The 17,607-nt window shown below is 37.5% G+C and overlaps 1 protein-coding gene across 13 annotated transcripts in view; it reads left to right on the top strand.

The window, feature by feature from the left end:
- JAKMIP1 (janus kinase and microtubule interacting protein 1) overlaps nt 1–17,607 on the top strand; it is a 164,200-nt gene that overhangs the window by 50,264 nt on the left and 96,329 nt on the right. For 11 of the 13 annotated variants that reach the window (XM_064653266.1, XM_064653258.1, XM_064653262.1 and 8 more), the window contains one exon: nt 6,841–7,029. The exons of 1 other annotated variant lie outside the window; for it this stretch is intronic. The gene's annotated coding sequence lies outside the window, so the exon portion shown is untranslated. Of the gene's footprint in view, nt 1–6,840; nt 7,030–9,123; nt 9,292–17,607 lie in introns of those variants that run through there. One more of the 13 variants, XM_064653263.1, reaches the window with a different exon arrangement.

Genomic DNA, 17,607 nt, shown 5'->3' with positions numbered 1-17,607 from the left:
AGCTAAAAGGCCTGAATAGGCCAATAAATCTTGCACTAGAGTCAAGTTTTATAAATACTAGGCTCTGTGGAGGACCATTGAAAAAGTAGGAGTTCTTTTGGGAAGCTGAAACCTTTGCTTTTCCATTGTGTAAAGGACTTTAGGCATACAAATGCCTGTAATTGCCTTATCAGTGACAGATATATGAAGAATCCTTGTTCAGACTTCTAAAGTGAAATATCTCTAATATCTGAAATAGTGAGGAAGAGAGTGAGTCCGTGAGTAAGTTTGTATTCCTTTCGAGGGCCAGTCCAGTTGGTGATCTTACATCAGCAATCTCAGTACTTTGATAAGGCAGCCCTGAACACTGTGTGTGGGAGTAGGGAAGAAAAATGTTCTTGTAAACCTTCATTGCTCCAGCCTATATCTATGAGTAAGCTGTATAAGAGAGGGACAAAATAACTCTGACTGCTGGGTAAGTCCAGGGCACAAAAAGTAGTACTCAGCAGCTTCAAACTGATCTGGAAGCCAAGCCCTGCCAATATAGAGCAGTGGCCCAACATCTCCCTCCGTTCTTGTCCCATTCAAATGGGGACTCTATAGAGTCTGTGTGAGCTGAACTCCCTACTGGTGTAGCACCAGGAAGACAGAGCAAGGGGTATCAAACCAAAGAATGAGAGTTGTGTAGAACTGTTTTTGAAGCCTGTGCATGGCTGGAAATTCTCGTGGGATCTGTTCATCAGACAGAAGACTATAGAGAGGGTGTTGAAGAGCATTAATTTGTTCTTACAGGTTCTTAAAACTCTCTTGTGTTTAAGGCTGTATAAAGAAAAGAATATTTCAGGAAGTTTCTTAATGCATTCAACACTGGTCCTACTGAAGTACTAGACCCCCCAATTTTATACTTTGCTGAGATGATGTAGTATGGATGATTCTAGAAACCTTGATGCTCCCATTTCTCTTAGATTTATATAAGTCCTGTGGTAACATCAACATTACTGTTATACACATAAAAGGATAGTCTATTTTTGTAAGGTCTGAGCAGCCTAAGACCTCTTACCTGTATGGAACCTATTTAGGAGTTTATTTGATGTGAGAGAAGGGGTCTCAGACAGAAAAGCCTCCGGGAAGTAAGTTGGCTTCTTTGACAGACTTGGGAACAAAAAGAGGCCACAAACTTTGTCACCAGTGGTGTCACCAGTCTCAACCTTCAGCAAATCTGTGTTGGGGAAAATATATTTATGTTGAGTGATCTTTTTTTTTTTTTTTTTAATTGTATAAAAAGACTTGTTCTTAGTGTGAGTGAGGCTGTGTGGTCTCTGGCCATGCTCACTGAAAACTCATTGCATCTGTTTTTTAAAAGCTTTGATGTGCTTGATATTTAATGAATACAGAATGTAATTCATAACTTTATTAGTTAATTATAGTAGTCTTAAAGGACATAATTTCACATGGATAGCTCTCCCTCACCCAATTACTACTTCATCCCAGTCATCTTAATTATTGAGAAAGTTTTTGTATAACTTTATTACACATAAGCACTATGTAACACAGAGAATTTAGATTTGCCTAGTTTTGCATACAAAAGCAACTATGTCCTCCACTTTGCACACCACAGTTGTCATTAAAATATATTAAATACGGTGATTAACTTATTTTCCAAATGTGTTATATGGTGTTAAGTCCACTGTACAAGTAGGTAACACTCAAAGTCTTCTGAAACACACACTCAAATTCCTATTGCTTCCTACTTCAGAAAAAAAGAGAAAGAGTAGGAAGATTTGTCTTTGCATTGACAATCCAATTAAAACAGCAAGGTGGCAGGAATGATATCAATTCCTATGAAAGCACTGTTTCATGATGCACTGCCTACCAGTCATTGGTAGCCCTCCATCTGGGAATTGTGGCATAATAATCTACAGTAAGACAAAAAGGACAGCTCAGAAACAAATTTGAATTGTTGACCTATTTTTGGTAATCCACCATTGCTGACAGAAGTTTAAATGATCCTAAAGGGTGACTTATTATGGGGATGCCAAAACAGAAAGCTGTAATACAGAGGAGGAAAGGGAATGATTACTTTTATATCTGTCATTGTTTCCAGTATCCAAATACAAATTCTGTGTTTTGTCCACCAAAGAGTTATTTTGCAATAAAAAGAAGAGATCAGGAAAGTTTCTGTCTGGATTCCTGGTAGTCATCAAAAGAGTATTTGTCAGCAAGAACTTGCTGCTTATCCTGTCATTGATTTCTGCTATATCAACTTCAAAGTTGATACTGAAAATAAGTAACAAAAAGTTTCTGAAGTCATTCTGCCCTCTCTAAGTTTGTTCACTATGTAAAGGATGGAGATGGTGGTTATACATTTTGCACAGTGTATGTTGCTGAGAATATGTAGAGTGGTCTATAAAGGTCATGCCACAGTATTTGCCTTTTTGACACAAGTCTTTGTGTTGAAAGGGGTTGACTCTGTGGCATGATCTGTGTGATTTCTGCCTTGGGCCATGATGTATTCTCATTGAAGCCTCCATTTAGATTTTCTTTGCTTTCAGGGGATCCCTTTAAGTACCTCAGTTTTTTTTCCCCCAGTCTGCTTTTGTTGCAACCACTGCACAAGACAGCACGTTTTTGGTTGTAATACTGTGTATTAGGCAGAGATCAAATGGGTAAAGGAAAGAGCAAGTCGTGTATATTGGGCACAAGTGTTTGTTGCTGACATGTTAAATCTCATTCATGAAGGGCTGTATCTGTGCTACAGTTATTTATGTGTAAATAAATTCTTTGCTCTACTGGGAATCCCAGGGAATCTGGTACTGAAGCAAATATCACAGTCTTCAAAATCAAAGACTGGAGGGAACAATGGGAAGTTGGAGCCTTCTGGCATGTAATTTGTATGCTTGACAAATAGATCTCTTACTGAGAAGTTATAAATCAAATTAATATTATGATATAAAGCTTTAGAGTGGAAAACAAGGCACCGTAGTAAAATGTAATTTTTTTTTGAAAGAAGTATGCTTTTTTAATCCTTGAACATTTGGTAGTAAGAAGGAACCCCTTCCCTCCCTTCTCTGTTGATTAGAATAACTTCTGATAAAAAGACAGTGGTAATGCACACAGTCCTGTTACAAAACATTTGCCAAGTGAAATTCCTCGTAACTACTGCAGAGAATTCAGAGATATGTTCAGCACTGTTTATCCAAAGAAATTGCCTTTTATTTGGGTCAGTCTTATCACTGTCTACCTTGTTTTATGCTTAGTCATTTTAAAACCAAAAAGCCTTGTTTCCAAAAGGTCTCCAAAATGTGGATCAGCTGTGCAAGGATATAGGGAGGACTTCCAAAATATTCAGGGAAACTGCTTTGCTATTACCACATGCTAAGGATGGGTTTGCTGTTTATCTTATTTTTCCTGCTCTGAAGATTATGGTTAAACCCAGCTTCTTCCTGTTTGTGGTGTGGAGGACAGGAGGAAGGGTTAGTACCTCTCTTCTGCAGAAAAAAGTGTTGTTTTGAGATCTCCACCCCTTAGTGGATAGAAGATAGAAGATTCTGCATATATGGACTGCATGCAACATTACCCCAATTGTCAGAGGAATTGTCCTCAGCTGTTCTACTATCCAAGAAGAAATCTAAAATATCTGTCCACCTTAGTAGTTATTTTTTAAACCTTCTGCAAGTAATACACTCAATGTTTAAGAGTTAAAATGGTCTCAGATTTCCCATGTGAACAGATACGACTAAAATCTCTGAGCATCTGAGTGCTTTGCCTATTCTGGGAATCCCAAGGAAGGGCTGGAGGCTGGCATCAGTGTTTACTCTCTTACCTTTAAACTTATGTTGCTCTCAAGATACGATGCTACCTGACACGATGGAGTAACGTGTGAGAGACAGAATTTTCACCAAAGAATCTATGTATTACAGTTTGTGATTAAAGAACCTGAACAAACAACCTTAAATCCTTTCCAGCCTTTCCTAACTATTTGGGAAGCGTTGACAAATGTTGCAAGCCATGACCATGTAAACAGAAAAAACCCTTTCATTTTTATAACCCTGAACTTTTTCTAGAGAGCTATTATATAATAAAGAACATAAGTGGATCAACTTTCTTTATTTAGCATGCACTGCCATAACTACAGGATATGAACATGTTGGTGACTTTATTGTGTTGAGTAAAATTAGTAATTTATCAAACATAGCTCATCTCTCAAATTAGTTCTATAATAGTATTGGTTTTTTGAGGAGCTTTTGGTGTGCATGGTATATTTTGAGTTCGAATGAATTTCAGCAGCTATAGTTTATGCTCTGTTTGTTTGTAGATTAACAGATCCATGTGCACAGTAACAACTTCCCCTCTTTATCCTTCTCCTCCACTGTTAGAAATAGCTTTAGCTTAGCACTTGCTAGAAGTGAGAAATTAAGTATCCAATTATTTTAAGTTATTTTTGTATTAAGATATTTTTTAAGAAGCTGTAGGAAGATTACTGAAGGATTATTGGGTTGTAAATTTCCAGTGGTTGCTGGTAATTAGTTGTGAATAGCACTCTAACAACTTGTAGTGACTGGCATAATTAAATGCTTCAAATTTGCTGTAGTTTTTGCAAGACTTATTGCCAATTAGTCTTCTTTTTTAATCTCACTGGTATGCTATGCTATTGAAACATCTACTTTCAAAACTAAGTACTGTCACATCAATATATTTTTTAATATGCTATTATTACTGTAACTTATGCAGATTCTAGATCTATGTTTCATGCTTCCCTCAATACTTTTGTAAACACTGTTCTTTTTATATAGTGAGGCCAATAATATTATTAAGATGCTTTTTATTTCCAAATTTACTAAAGAATTTAAATACAACTATTAATCTTAACAATGAGCTTTCTAGAATCTAATAAGTTCCCCTTTAGAAGAATTGATATTGCAGAATGAATACATCTGCTAAAAGATAGGTGCATTTTTCAAGGTCGACAAATTGTCTGTGGTTTTCTATCTTTTTTTTTTCTTTTGAGACTTGTGGGTATGGGTCTGTTTTGTTGTCATCTTACTGGCCTGATTGCTGTCTTTACTTGTCTTTGACAAGAAAATTCTTGCTTTCTCTTAGGAGTTTCTACATTACATGTTAATGTGGGAAAACCTTCTCTTTCCCTTTTGTTCAAATGTATTCAGATTGCTAACTGAAAGCCAGAAGAAAGAAAAAAAATGTTGTTTTATGTGGAAAAACAATATTGGAATATTAAAGAACAGGGCAACTCAAAAAGAATGATGAAGATAGGATGAAGGGAGACATATCTGACGTAATTAAAAAATAGAGGTTCTTGGCCTCTGTCTCTGCCTGAGGAGTTTTGTTACTATGTAAATAAATTGAATTCCTCTTTCCAATGTTCTGTGCTACTTAAATATGCTGACTAAGCTGTTTCAGCACTTTGATCTTCTGCCATGATCTGGCCCCAGCTGTACTTTCATCCTCTTCAAAGGTATTCTCTCACAGCTATGAATTTGGCCCTAAGGAAATGAGTGTGTAGATTTCCTTTCTTTCTCCATTAAATACTACCTAGATGGCTGTCTTTATTGAACAAATAAGCTGGTAAATAATTCCCCACTAACAACAGAATCTACTTGGTAACCTTAAACAAAGCCCTAGAGATAAGTGCAATATTTCCCAGTAAAGGAAATTATTTAGGAGTTATGTTTTTGGGACTGGTGTCATTGGATGGAATCCTAAAGTATTTTATGTGAAGTGCAGCTGTTTGTGAAGACTTGAAAAGTGGACATGGTAGTGGACACATCCATCATGTTTCATTGCAGTTCAGACAGGGTATTCTGTCTGGCTTCCAGCTCTCTTGCCCAAAAGGCAAGAGTTTGCCCTGTTCTGTGTCCTATCTGCCAGCCCTCTGCTTTGGAGATCCTGTATGGCCATGCCTGCTTAAGAAATTGCTGAAATCGTTTGCCTTGTTCAGTTCACTTGCCCTCAATCTTTAACATAAAGGGTATACCATGAGAAGATTTATTACTGAGGAGACTTTACTTTCTTTGCTGTACTCCATAGCGTAAATAAAAATGCTGTTAAAGGTGTTTAGAGACTCTAGGAAAACTGAGGTAGATGATACTCGTTAAGGAACTTGACTTTCTTTAATCTTTCAGCCTGCTATTTTCCATAAAGATATCTCCATAATGATAATTTTATTTCTGTAAATAGATTTTTCTGTACATGGTAAATATGAATCCAAACTAACATGTAGTGAACATCAGCAAAAGTTTGAATGCTTCTGTTGTTTCCTCTTAAGATAAAAGTATGTTGAAATGTTATAAAGAAATGTGAAGTAAGCCAATATTAAGGCTTTGTACCTCTCTTTCAGTTTTTTGTTTTCAGAGAGGAAATTGTGATCATTGTCTTTGCTGTACAGGAGAACAGAATTCAGATTTTTGAAAATTCAGTCTTTACCTATTTTCAAAGGACACATGATAACTTCCTTATGTTGATATATTTTGGTACAAGATTTATGGCAATGGCCAGTCTGTATGTGACATGGTAATTTAGGCCTGTAGTCCAAAACCCAGTAGCTTGTGTTGAAATGGAATACAAACTTAGTATTAGCTAGGCTGAGTTAACAGTCTGGATTGACCTGGTCTAATTGCCAAGTAGTTTAGCAGCTTCCATTATGCTTTCATTGAAGGCCATCTAGCAAAGGCCACCAATGCACATGTGTTTTAAAGGAAATAAGATGCCACACTTGTAATTTCTGCAATATCTTATTCTGCTTAATTTTGTTACCCTGTGTAAATATTTTTCCATTGTATTGCTACCATCAAAGCTGTCAATCAAATCTGATTTGTATTAAATCTCTTCTTTTTGGTTTAACAGATGATGTCGCCAATATTGCTCAGGAATCTCCCCTTGATGATGAAGAAGAGAATGTGCCAACAGGAGTAGGAGTTGCAGTTTGGAAAGAACAAACATATCTAGTGACTCAGCTACTGGTGCTGCTCAGTCTTCACCTCTTTATGTTAAAATTGAACACAATTGCCTCAGAAACCTGTGGAAAAGAGAAAGGTACTGTGCATTGCCAGCATATTGGGTGGGTAGAAAGAGAACAAATCTGCAATACAGATAAAATGTTATCGATTTATTAGAGACAACATAATTTCAAGTTTGAAGTTTTTTTTCCTCAGTACTTTTTTGTACTGAGAAAGACTTTAAACCCAACCAGATTTTGTAGGCAGTGAAATAAATTGAATCTATATGAAGCTTTTGTCTTTGCTTGAGGTGCTTTGGTTCTCTTCACATAGAGGCTTCCTGGATTCACTGAATAGATTTCTTGATATTATGAACATTTTCTTACTTGTGATTTTTTTAAAATAAATTTTGTAAGTAATTTCCTCACCAGCACCACTACCCATGGCATCTAAAGGGTGCTTAGTGTCTTATGTTTGTCATATGCTTGCTAACTTGACCACTCTTTTACTTCAGCTGTATCTGTCACCATTATAAAGAAGAAAGGCTTTGATTGCTTTGGTCTCAGTCAGATGCTAAGCTCCTTTGACAGACTTTCCCAACTTCCTGTTGACTTATATGTGTTTATAATGTGCATATGTCTGGGTATTCAGCAGGCAGCTATATATGCCATGCATAAAACCCGTCACAATATTTTGTCTGCTTCAAGGATCATCTACTATATGGGGAAAATTATCCAATTCCTCCTATTAGAGAAGTATGGTAAGGATGACAGCTTAATGCAGTGACTAATTTGGGGGTTTTTCATCTTGTGGTAGTCCTGCAGTGGAACTGCAGTGATGATAGAGTTATTAGAATTAGAAATATTAGGAAATAAGCAACCCACACTCTCTATAACTGTTGTTTCTGCAGCAAAATGCTGCAGTGAGTCCCTAGAAATGATATTTTTATCTAGAAAGATATCGAGAATATAGTTGAAGTTTGCCAGAAAACCGTAATGCAAAAAGAATGAGAAACTTCAGTCATAGATGTATCTAAAAAATGATCTTTACATCTAAGTAATAATATCAGAAAGTAGATGGTGCTGATTTTGAAAAGAATTAAAATGCTGAGCTCTAAACCCAGCTGATAAATATTATAACTTGGCTTTCTTCGAAGGTGAATGCATTTTGATTTTTAAATTTCAAAGGAATACCATTTAAAAGTTATTTTACTCCTGTTGGACTTTAGACTGTTTATTCCTGTACATCCAAACAGTTGAACATAAATTAAAAAAATGATTTAGACATATTTTATTTAGCTGACTCTGCTTGATGAAAATGGAAAATTCCAAACATAGAGAGTCTTCGACAGCTAATGTATTTTGTAAAATGATTTTGTCTTATGCAAATTACCTGTAAGGAGGCCTCCTAGTACTTGGAACTAGCTTATGTGGGTTTTCATTCTCTGGATTGCTTATGCATATTTGCCTAATGCTACAGAAAACCCCCTCTACATATCTGGCTCCTATTTGTCTTATTTGATTACTCATGTCAATGTCTTTTTATTTGTTTAGGCTATTTCTGATCTCTCCAACCTGTCTCCTCAGAATGGTGGTGTTCTCCCAAGCATTCATGCAGGAATGGTGCTGCTACATCATGCAGCTGTGTGCTAGCACTTTGCTTTAGAGAATGACTGGCTGCTTCTGTGAAAATTTAGCACTGCTGTAGCATACCTGGTCCCTAAATAGGGCCAGGCACTTTTTTTTAAATGGCCCTTTCTTTCTTTTGCTGACTGATCATGAAATCTACCAAAAATTGGTATTTTTCCCCTTTCTTTGAATTGATAGACATTAAAATGAGATAAACTTTAGTATTATTCTCATGTTTCCATTTTTTTCTTAACATCCTTTGAACAATCCATCTGTGCTGACTAATCCTCTGTACAAATATTACTTATGTTCACTGCCACACTATTACAGATCCATTATTCTCCAAACACAGAAAACAAGTACTATAATATGTTTGTGTCTGAAAAGTTTTTCTCACTTGCAAATATAAGAAGGTAATACATTTGGGTAGCTGATAGCTGTACAGCTGCTGGCAGAATTCCCACACAGGTTTTGCCATTAGATAAGCCTGTGGCTGGTAATGGTCGTGTTGAGATAAGATAGGTATCATTTCACTTAGTCATCTAAAACTAATCCTCTATGTGTTGAGTGTTTCCAAGAGGTCTTAAAAAGAAAATTAAGCAAACTTTTCTGACAACTTGGTAGGGTCTCTCGAATATATAAAACTTGCATCCAGTATTAAGCAAAACAGATCTTCAGTATTTTATGAAGCTCCTTGTATATTCATAAATGAATATGAATGGAAAAAGAAGGTATGAACCATGAGAAAACTACATGGTGTGCATTCAGTAAATAATAGTGAGAGGCCATAAAGTTGACAGTTCTGACAATTCCTTAGGTTATACCATTTTTGGTATGTTTTTCTCAAGACATAGGCTCTCTCATGGTTATGGTGGTCTTTCTAGCTTTTTTGTTTGCTCTTCAATTAATTTTTAACATCAATAGTTTTGAATGTGTTATGAATATTAAATACCTTTGATAGTGTGATTTGATAGCAATATATGTGTGTGTGTGTGGGAAAGGCCTGTTTTATGCACAGCATTGTGTAAATGTTGATTTCCAGGAGAATAATTTTGTAGGATACTAAATTACCTGCAACTTACCCTTTCTGAAGGAAACCCATCATGTGCACATATGCTCATACTATATTTATACTTACATATGTTCAGTATGAGGATCTTTGTATTACAAGTAGTCTTATGCAAAACTGTATTTTAAAATGTGCTATTATGTGTTGCCATATCGTAATGAACTTGGACAATAACAATCAATTTCATGTTCTTGCTCAGTAACTCAGTGCTGCAGTTCTGCAGTCAAGTACTCTAGGGTGGCATAATGTGTTATTTTGAGGAAACTTCTTTCTATCAGACCTTTGTTTAATCTTTCTCTACCTTGTGTGATGTTTTTGCATACCTTATATTTTACTTAAAATTTGGAGTCAGTGTACCTGAAAAATATTACATGCTAAAAAAGTTCCATTTCCCAGCTGAATTCACTTTTTATTTAGTGTGGACTGTGATCTTTGTTTGTGTCAGAAAATAAACTTTAACACAAACCAGAAAGTCTACCTAAAGTTTGTTTGAAAAGTAGTAGAATCACATTTATTCACATTTCCTTTTGAAAAATGTATTAGTAGCTTTCATGTGTGTTGGTTATAGCAGGAAACAGAAATGAGGTCAGCAAAATATGGAGAGGAATCAATATCTCATAGGACCATACATGTGAGTTTAGAAACTGAGTTGAATAAAGCAGAGCATCAGCTTAGCAATGTTAGTCAGCAAATACAACCCACCACAAGGAAGGTAAAAAACCTGTTCCAGTGAATACACTCTTTTGGGTGGAGTAGCATAAATATACTTCATGACTGCAGAATTGACCAACTGAGTTCTGATTTGTGCTGAAAAATTGCTTGCTCATCAGAGATATTAATGTGAAGATACAGTATTAGTGTAGGATACTAGATGGTAGCATTTTTCAGATATTCTCCTAGGTTCTGTCTTACTTTCTGAGAGTATTTTGGTATTGAAAAATAAGTTTTGTCAGCTGCAAAGTCTGAAACCTATTTCACTGATTGAATCTTTTTAATCCTCTTTACCTGAATTATTTTTAGATGTTGAGACTCTGGTTAGAGATTGTATCCAAATGAAAGAAAGATACATTAAGCATTTAATAGAAAAAACACCACATTATTAAAACTAGAAGTTTTACTGGATATTGAAATTTATCACATGTTTATCATTAGGACAACCCAGGGACCAAGCCCAGCCAGCATGGGTTCATGAAAGGCAGGTCCTGCTTGACCAACCTGATCTCCTAAGACAGGGTGATCACTTAGTGGATGAGGGTAAGGCTGCGGATGTCTCTACCTGGACTTCAGTAAAGTATTGGACACTACTTCCCACAGCATTCTCCTGGAGAAACTGTCTGCTCATGGTTTGGACAGCTGCACTATTCGCTGGGCAAAAAACTGTCAGATGTCCAGGCCCAGAGAGTGGTAGAGAATGGAGTTAAATCCAGCTGGTGGCTGGTCACCAGTGGTGTCCCCCAGGGCTCAGTACTGGGGGTTAGTATCCTGTTTAGTATCTCTATCAATGACCTGCATGTGGGGACCCTCTGTCAGTTCACAGATAACACTAAGCTGTGTGGGAGTGTTGATCTGCTGGAGGGCAGGAAGGCTCTGCACAGTGATCTGGACAGGCTGGATTGATGGGCCAAGACCAAGTTTTTGAGGTTCAACAAGGCAAAGTACTGGGACCTGCCCTTTGATCACAACATCTCTGTGCAGCACTACAAGCCTAGGGGTGAGAGGCTGGAAGGCGACCCAGTGGAAAAGGACCTGGGAGTGCTGCTCAACAGTGGCTGAACATGAACCAGCAGAGTGCCCAGGTGGCCAAGAAGGCCAATGCCATCCTGGCTTGTATCAGAAGTAGTGTGGTCAGGAGGACCAGGACAGTGATTGTCCCCCTGTACTCGGCGCTGAGGAGGCTGCACATTGAGTACTGCATTCAGCTTTAAACCCATCACTGCAAGAAAGGCATTGAGATGCTGGAGCAAGTCCAGGGAAGGCCATCAAAGCTTCAGAAGGGTCTGGAGCACAAGTTTTACATGGAGTGGCTGGGGGAGCTGGGAGTGTTTAGATTGGAGATCAGAGTGAGGAACTCTCCACAACTACCTGAAAGCAGATTGTAGTGAGGTGAGAGTTTGTCTCTTCTTCCAGATAACAAGTGACAGGACCAGAGAAAATGGCCTCAAGTTGCACTAGGGGAGTTATAAATTGGATATTAGGAAATATTTCTTCGTTGAAAGGGTTCAGGCATTGAAACAGGCTACTCAGGGAAGTGGTGGAATGTTCCAAAAAAATGTGGATGTGGCACCTGGGGACATGGCTTAGTGGTGATCATGGCAATGTTGGGTTAATGGTTGGACTTAAAAGTCTTGTTTAACTTTAGCAATTACATGATTATATGATTACAGTGCCCTGCCTTGGGGCCAGTAGTGGTTTATGATCCAGGATGAATTCTCTCTATTTACATCCTAGAAAAGGGGGATAAGAGGAGCTGACAACTAAAGTTTGTTAAAGAGTGTGACAGACTAGTGAGTCTGAGAGGGATTCCTATGTAGACACAATGATGGGTTTTGGTCCTTCCTCTGAAGTCAGGACCATCAGGGATGTAAATCTGTGTATAGTCCTGAAGATGACCAGGATGGAAAATGTTGAGAGTGGAGGGGATAAGAGACAATTAAGTTATTTGCATAGTAAAAAAGTTTAGATTTGTTTAGTTGGCAACCCCTGAACAGAGTGCTGTGTGGGCTTGATAAGCACCTTTGCACAACAACCCTGTTAGCCTGTGCACTACTTGCTATGAAAAATCAGAGTAAAAGTTTGGGGGGGGGAGAAATTCTGGTTGCCTTATGTGAAATTTAACTTTATATTAAGTAATGCAAAGGGGAACCAGGTGAGGGAACATACGATGATGCAAATGACAAGTCTCCGATCTGTGGCAGAGGCATTTCTATTGCTTCATTGAGGAGCTTGCATTTCTGTATTGAGGAGATACTGTATTGCCTTCAGGTTGTTTCAGACGAGAGGTGGAAAGGGATGCAAAAGGATTAAAGTACTTTAGTATGCTTCTGAGAGTTAACCTGGTATTGTTTTGCCTTTGGGGTCAGTTGCACTTTATTCCATCTGTTCCAACTGTGGCGGTTTAATATTTCTGTGCTTTTCAGGAAACTGTGGAAAGCTGACTTCCCATCTTTCTCAGGTAAAACAACTTGTGTTAAACTGCTTGCAATAGTGCAGTTGTAACAATTTCCTGCACAAGCATAATTTTATATTTCCCCTGCCTTACATTTAGTGATGTAAGAAGATTATGAATGTTTGGGGTTTTTTTCAAGTTAATAAAAGTCAATGGGAGGGTGGAGCAGGGAAAAGGATTGTGGAAAGCATTTTCCAGGTATGTTATTACAACCCAAGAAAAAAAAAAAGAGATTTTGTAGTAGAAGGGAGGGGGAGAGTACTTGGACATTTCAATTAACTTGCAGCAACCAATGCAAGATTTAGAAGTGCACAGTGAAAGGAAACACATAACCTAGCTATTTACTGGTAAAGACCTACATATCTCAAAGGAAACATATAGTGATTTCCTATCCTTAATTCCTTGCAAACTTTGGAAGTGTTAGTGAAGATATTTGTAACTTGATGTTTCTAGATTTCTACTGATAAAAAAATAGTAAGTAGTATATGTTTGTAGAATAACCATTTGAATTGATATTCTTGGGGAGGGAAATGAACGTGTTTACACTTAAGAGCTCCCTGTTTTCACATTGTTCTTTGAAACAGGGATCATTTCAATATTTCCCCTTTCTGGTACAAGGGCAATGTATGCAGGTAACAACTAAGTCTAGATTTACATGTAACTTTAAGCTCACATCTCACCCTTACATTTTATTTCTTCCTTTTCTGTTATATGCTCCTCTTTCTTTCCTTTTTTCTATATTTGAGAACCGGTGGTTGTGGGGAAAGAGCAGACAAAGAGGGGATAGGACTCTCACTTAAGTTAGTGATAACAAGTGGGCTGCATCTTGAGAAGATTAGTTCTCTTTCTTCCTCTATTAGAGCCTTCTTAAGCAGACTCCATTCTGGTAGTCCATTCCCCAGTGTATATGCCATCCACCACCCACACCACCTCTTCTTTTTTTTTCCCCTGCTTTGGAAACAAATAGTTAAAATTTTGGTAGTATAGCTTTGTTATGTAAGAGGTGAAAAACTGTGGTGTTAGTGCCATATCTTAAAGCAGAATCTTCACAGTTTCATCTAAAGTTTAGGGAGATGGTGTGTGATGTAGAAAGAATAGTTCTTTTGGCAATACCTATTTCCATATTTTTCCATTGAGTCTTCATTCAGACTAAGTGTGCCTGTAAAGTCACTGCCAGCACCCTAGCTTTTGAGGCTTCCCTCTGCCACCTCTTTTAGGGGATGAAGTGGGAAGAGGAACAGAACTAAACACTAAGATCAATTCATAGCAGAAATTATATGAATATGAACATATTTTTACACAATTGGCTGCAAAGTTAGGATTGCTACTGTGTCCAATTTACATGATAATGCAACTTGAATAAAGATTTTTGTCCATGGTCAGAGATGATTTACAGAACCATTTAGACCTTGCAGAGAACAGCCTTCTTTGCAGGCACCATGGGAAGAAGGAGGTTGTGTTCATAAGCAACGAAGCATAAACATCTTTCATTCGAGCACTGGGGTTTCTGTAAGCTTTAGGTGACATGTCTTGGCTTCACCTTGTGTAAAACACTGTGCCATCTTCACGGTCTGCTCTCTGAAGCAGTATAGTGAAATGAAATCTTGATTTCTTAATGAAGGAAAAGATGTTATATAGGTGAAGAGAGATAAGGATGTTTTCTTGAGGCTGAACAATAAGTTACTTTTTAATTCCCCTAAATGTCCAAAACAGCCTGACTATGACAGCATTCAGCGATTTAGGATACACTGCTAGCAGTATTGTGCCCTCATAAATTGCATAATCCCCTTAAGTTGCATGTGCAACTTGCATACTAGGGAGCTCCAAGTTGCATGTGCAAGTAACTTCTGTTCTGTCCAACACTCTTTCAAATTCAGGAAGCTTTATTTCTGTATATATATGCATGTATATATATATTTTTTTGTGTGTGGATTAATTTAATTTCTTTACTTAAAAATACTTTTGGACAGTCTAATCTGGACAGCAGGCAGTCTTACAGTCTATAGTAGTGTGTCATAGAGTAATTCTGGGGGTTTATATTTACATCTAGTTGCCTGTTTCTCTCTTTTTAAGCTAACTATGACTGAATGTGTCGTTGTTTTTTAACATTCTGAGGGATGCTATCCTTAAAATTATGAAGTTGATACCTGTATCTGGATAAATATATTTTCTGCAAGTCTTCATGGCCACCACATTCAACTCTAAGCATCTTCAGAAAGCACATTCCTACTTCTGGTGGCCAATTTGCCAACACTATTGCCAACAAGTCTGGAATGGTTTGAATCAAATTTGCTGGCAGTTATCAGAAGGGTATTTTATTGGTAGTCTTCTCACGGTGGTGAAGCATTTTCTGTTTGTGAACATGGGAAGACTGTTACACAAAGGAAGCCTTTAGATCACAGTTTCTCTTCTGTGCTTTTCTTATGCTTTGTCATGCTTGTCTCTGTCCTGTTTAAACCAGGGAGAGAAACGAAAGTTTGTCTCCAGGCTCTTGCTGTGTTAGTTTCTAGCTGTGCTTTTTGCTGCCTGTCATTTTAAGCTGCTGCACTGCTCCCTTTCAAAATTTAGAGTTGAGAGAGCAAAGAGGCTACTGTCTGGCTGAAATAACCAGTTTAAATATTTTATTCCAGGTGATGCAGTTCTATCAGCCAGAGTGAATTAAACTCTTCACTGCAATGAACATTCACTCAAATTACAACCCTTGAAATACCAATGTTATCTGTCTGATTATCAGAGCACTGTTGTGAGAAAGTTAACAGATCTTCTGAGGGATTTGCAGCTTTGTGGAACACTAAATTTGGTGATTCCTGACAAAAGCAGTTGCAAAGTCTTTCTAGTTCTCATAAGCTTAATTTCTCATAACCAAAATCCATCAAGCCTTAGCCCATATGTTGCCCATAAACTAGTGATAATTATTGTTATCATCCAGCTAGATTTGAAACTGGATTTAAATGTGGGGTGTCTTACTTTAGGAACATTGAAGTTAAGCAGAAGTCCTTGATACAGTAATCAAACATAAGGTTGAGGTCCTAAATTCCTGAACACAGGTAGATACTTTTTGGGGATTCTGTGACTCTTCCTGAACTGGCAGTTCAGGAATTAAGAAACTTGGCTTTAAAAGTGGAGCACAATGGGAACTTTGGAAAAAATAAAGCATGTTCTTTTACCATTCTTCCTCTATTACTGGAATAGGCTGATATCTTCATTTTGGCTAGGAGTTCTGATTTTAATGAGATGTGTCGAAGTTGAGCCAGCCCTTGGTAGGTGAAGAAGTTTTGTCATTAACCTGCTCAGCATTATAACTTCCTTTATGGTGCTGACTGATGTGTTCATGCTGCTCTGCACACAGCTGTGTGATTCTTCTGTGCTGGAGCAGTGAGGTGGGAATGTGAGCTGTCTGGCACAGTGTGAGGTAGCTTGCAAGTTTAATGAAGGTAGAGAATAGCACATAATAATTATTGAAATCAGAGATAGTGCAATGAAATCATGCCACCTCTATTTGCCTCATTGCTCAGTTGTAACTAATATCACATCCAGATACACCTTTTCTCATCCTTTCACCTACCTGACCTCTTAAGTCCATCCTATTGATTTACAAAATAATAAATATTCAAGATGGAATAAAGTGTTAGACAACTCTAAGTTTTCTCTCATTGAATTCCACCTCTCTCTTGAGTCATCAAATTGGGAATCTGAACCTCTCCCCACAAGCCTGTCAGTTGTCTTGCACATTTTCTACACAGCTGTCCTCCCTAAATTTTTCATTTTTCTAGTTTCAGGTTTCAACTATTCTCTCCCTTTACAATAAAAATAATAGTAATGATAATGATGGGTTTAAAAAACATCTAAAGGAAGCTTCCTGCAAAAATCAGGTGAATAGCTAAACAAAAGTGGTCCAGTATAATTCAAAATCTTAAATTTGGCATAATGATTAATCTGTGGGTTGTCACTGACAGTCAATAAAGATATTAGAATCTGCCTCTCTAGTTGCCATTTATCTAGGTCTAATTTAGAAATGCTAAAACTCCACATTCTTGTTCTTAAATATTATGCTTTAAATGGAGTGCTGCTCCTCAGTGAAAGCCCAGGGATCTCCCTGCATCACATCCAGGGCACAATGAGAAGAGCTGGAGGCTGGGCACACATTGTGCTGGACAGCAGGCACCTTGTCAGGTGTCCTGCCTGTGCTTGAAAGAAAGGAATTGGCACAGAGATCAGAGGAACAGCTCTGCCCACAGCTGCCTCTCTGGAGTTGCAGTGAACCCAGCACTCTAAAGCTCTCTTGCCGTGTAACAGAGCCGAGTTTTGAAGGTTGTGGAGGGAGGACATTGTTTTATTATTTTTAGTTACATTTGAACTTTGCCTTTTTATGCTAGTGTCTTTTTAATTTTATATGTGTCACAGGACTGCTGTTCGTAGCATTTTGTCTTTTAATATGGTTAGTGGAGCGATTTTAATGATTTAATGAATCCTCAAAACAGTTCTGTAAGTGAAATTGGGTAAATATTAATAAAGAATGTATATTCATTGAAGACAATGAATATTTTTATTTACTTTAAAGTCAGGGCATCAAGCTCATAAATTTTTGAGAAGTGATCCAGGTTAAGTTTTCAGTAACTACCAGTGTATTGAAGTGTTGTGTAGTGCAGAATGGAGGTGCAGGATTCCTTGCCTTCCTCCTGGCTTGTCCTCTTCAGCTTAGACATTCGCTTTCACTTGTGAAAATTCCTTGTAAATGAAGAACTAGATTTGTTTTTTGGTTTTTTTTTTTGTTTGTTTGTTTGTTTGTTTTTTTGTAGGATGCTTATGTCT

Source organism: Pseudopipra pipra, chromosome 4 (genome assembly GCF_036250125.1).
Source record: "Pseudopipra pipra isolate bDixPip1 chromosome 4, bDixPip1.hap1, whole genome shotgun sequence".
Lineage (NCBI taxonomy): Eukaryota > Metazoa > Chordata > Aves > Passeriformes > Pipridae > Pseudopipra > Pseudopipra pipra.
The sequence above is the reverse complement of the archived record's forward strand: the minus strand, read 5'-3'. Positions and strand labels throughout refer to the sequence as shown.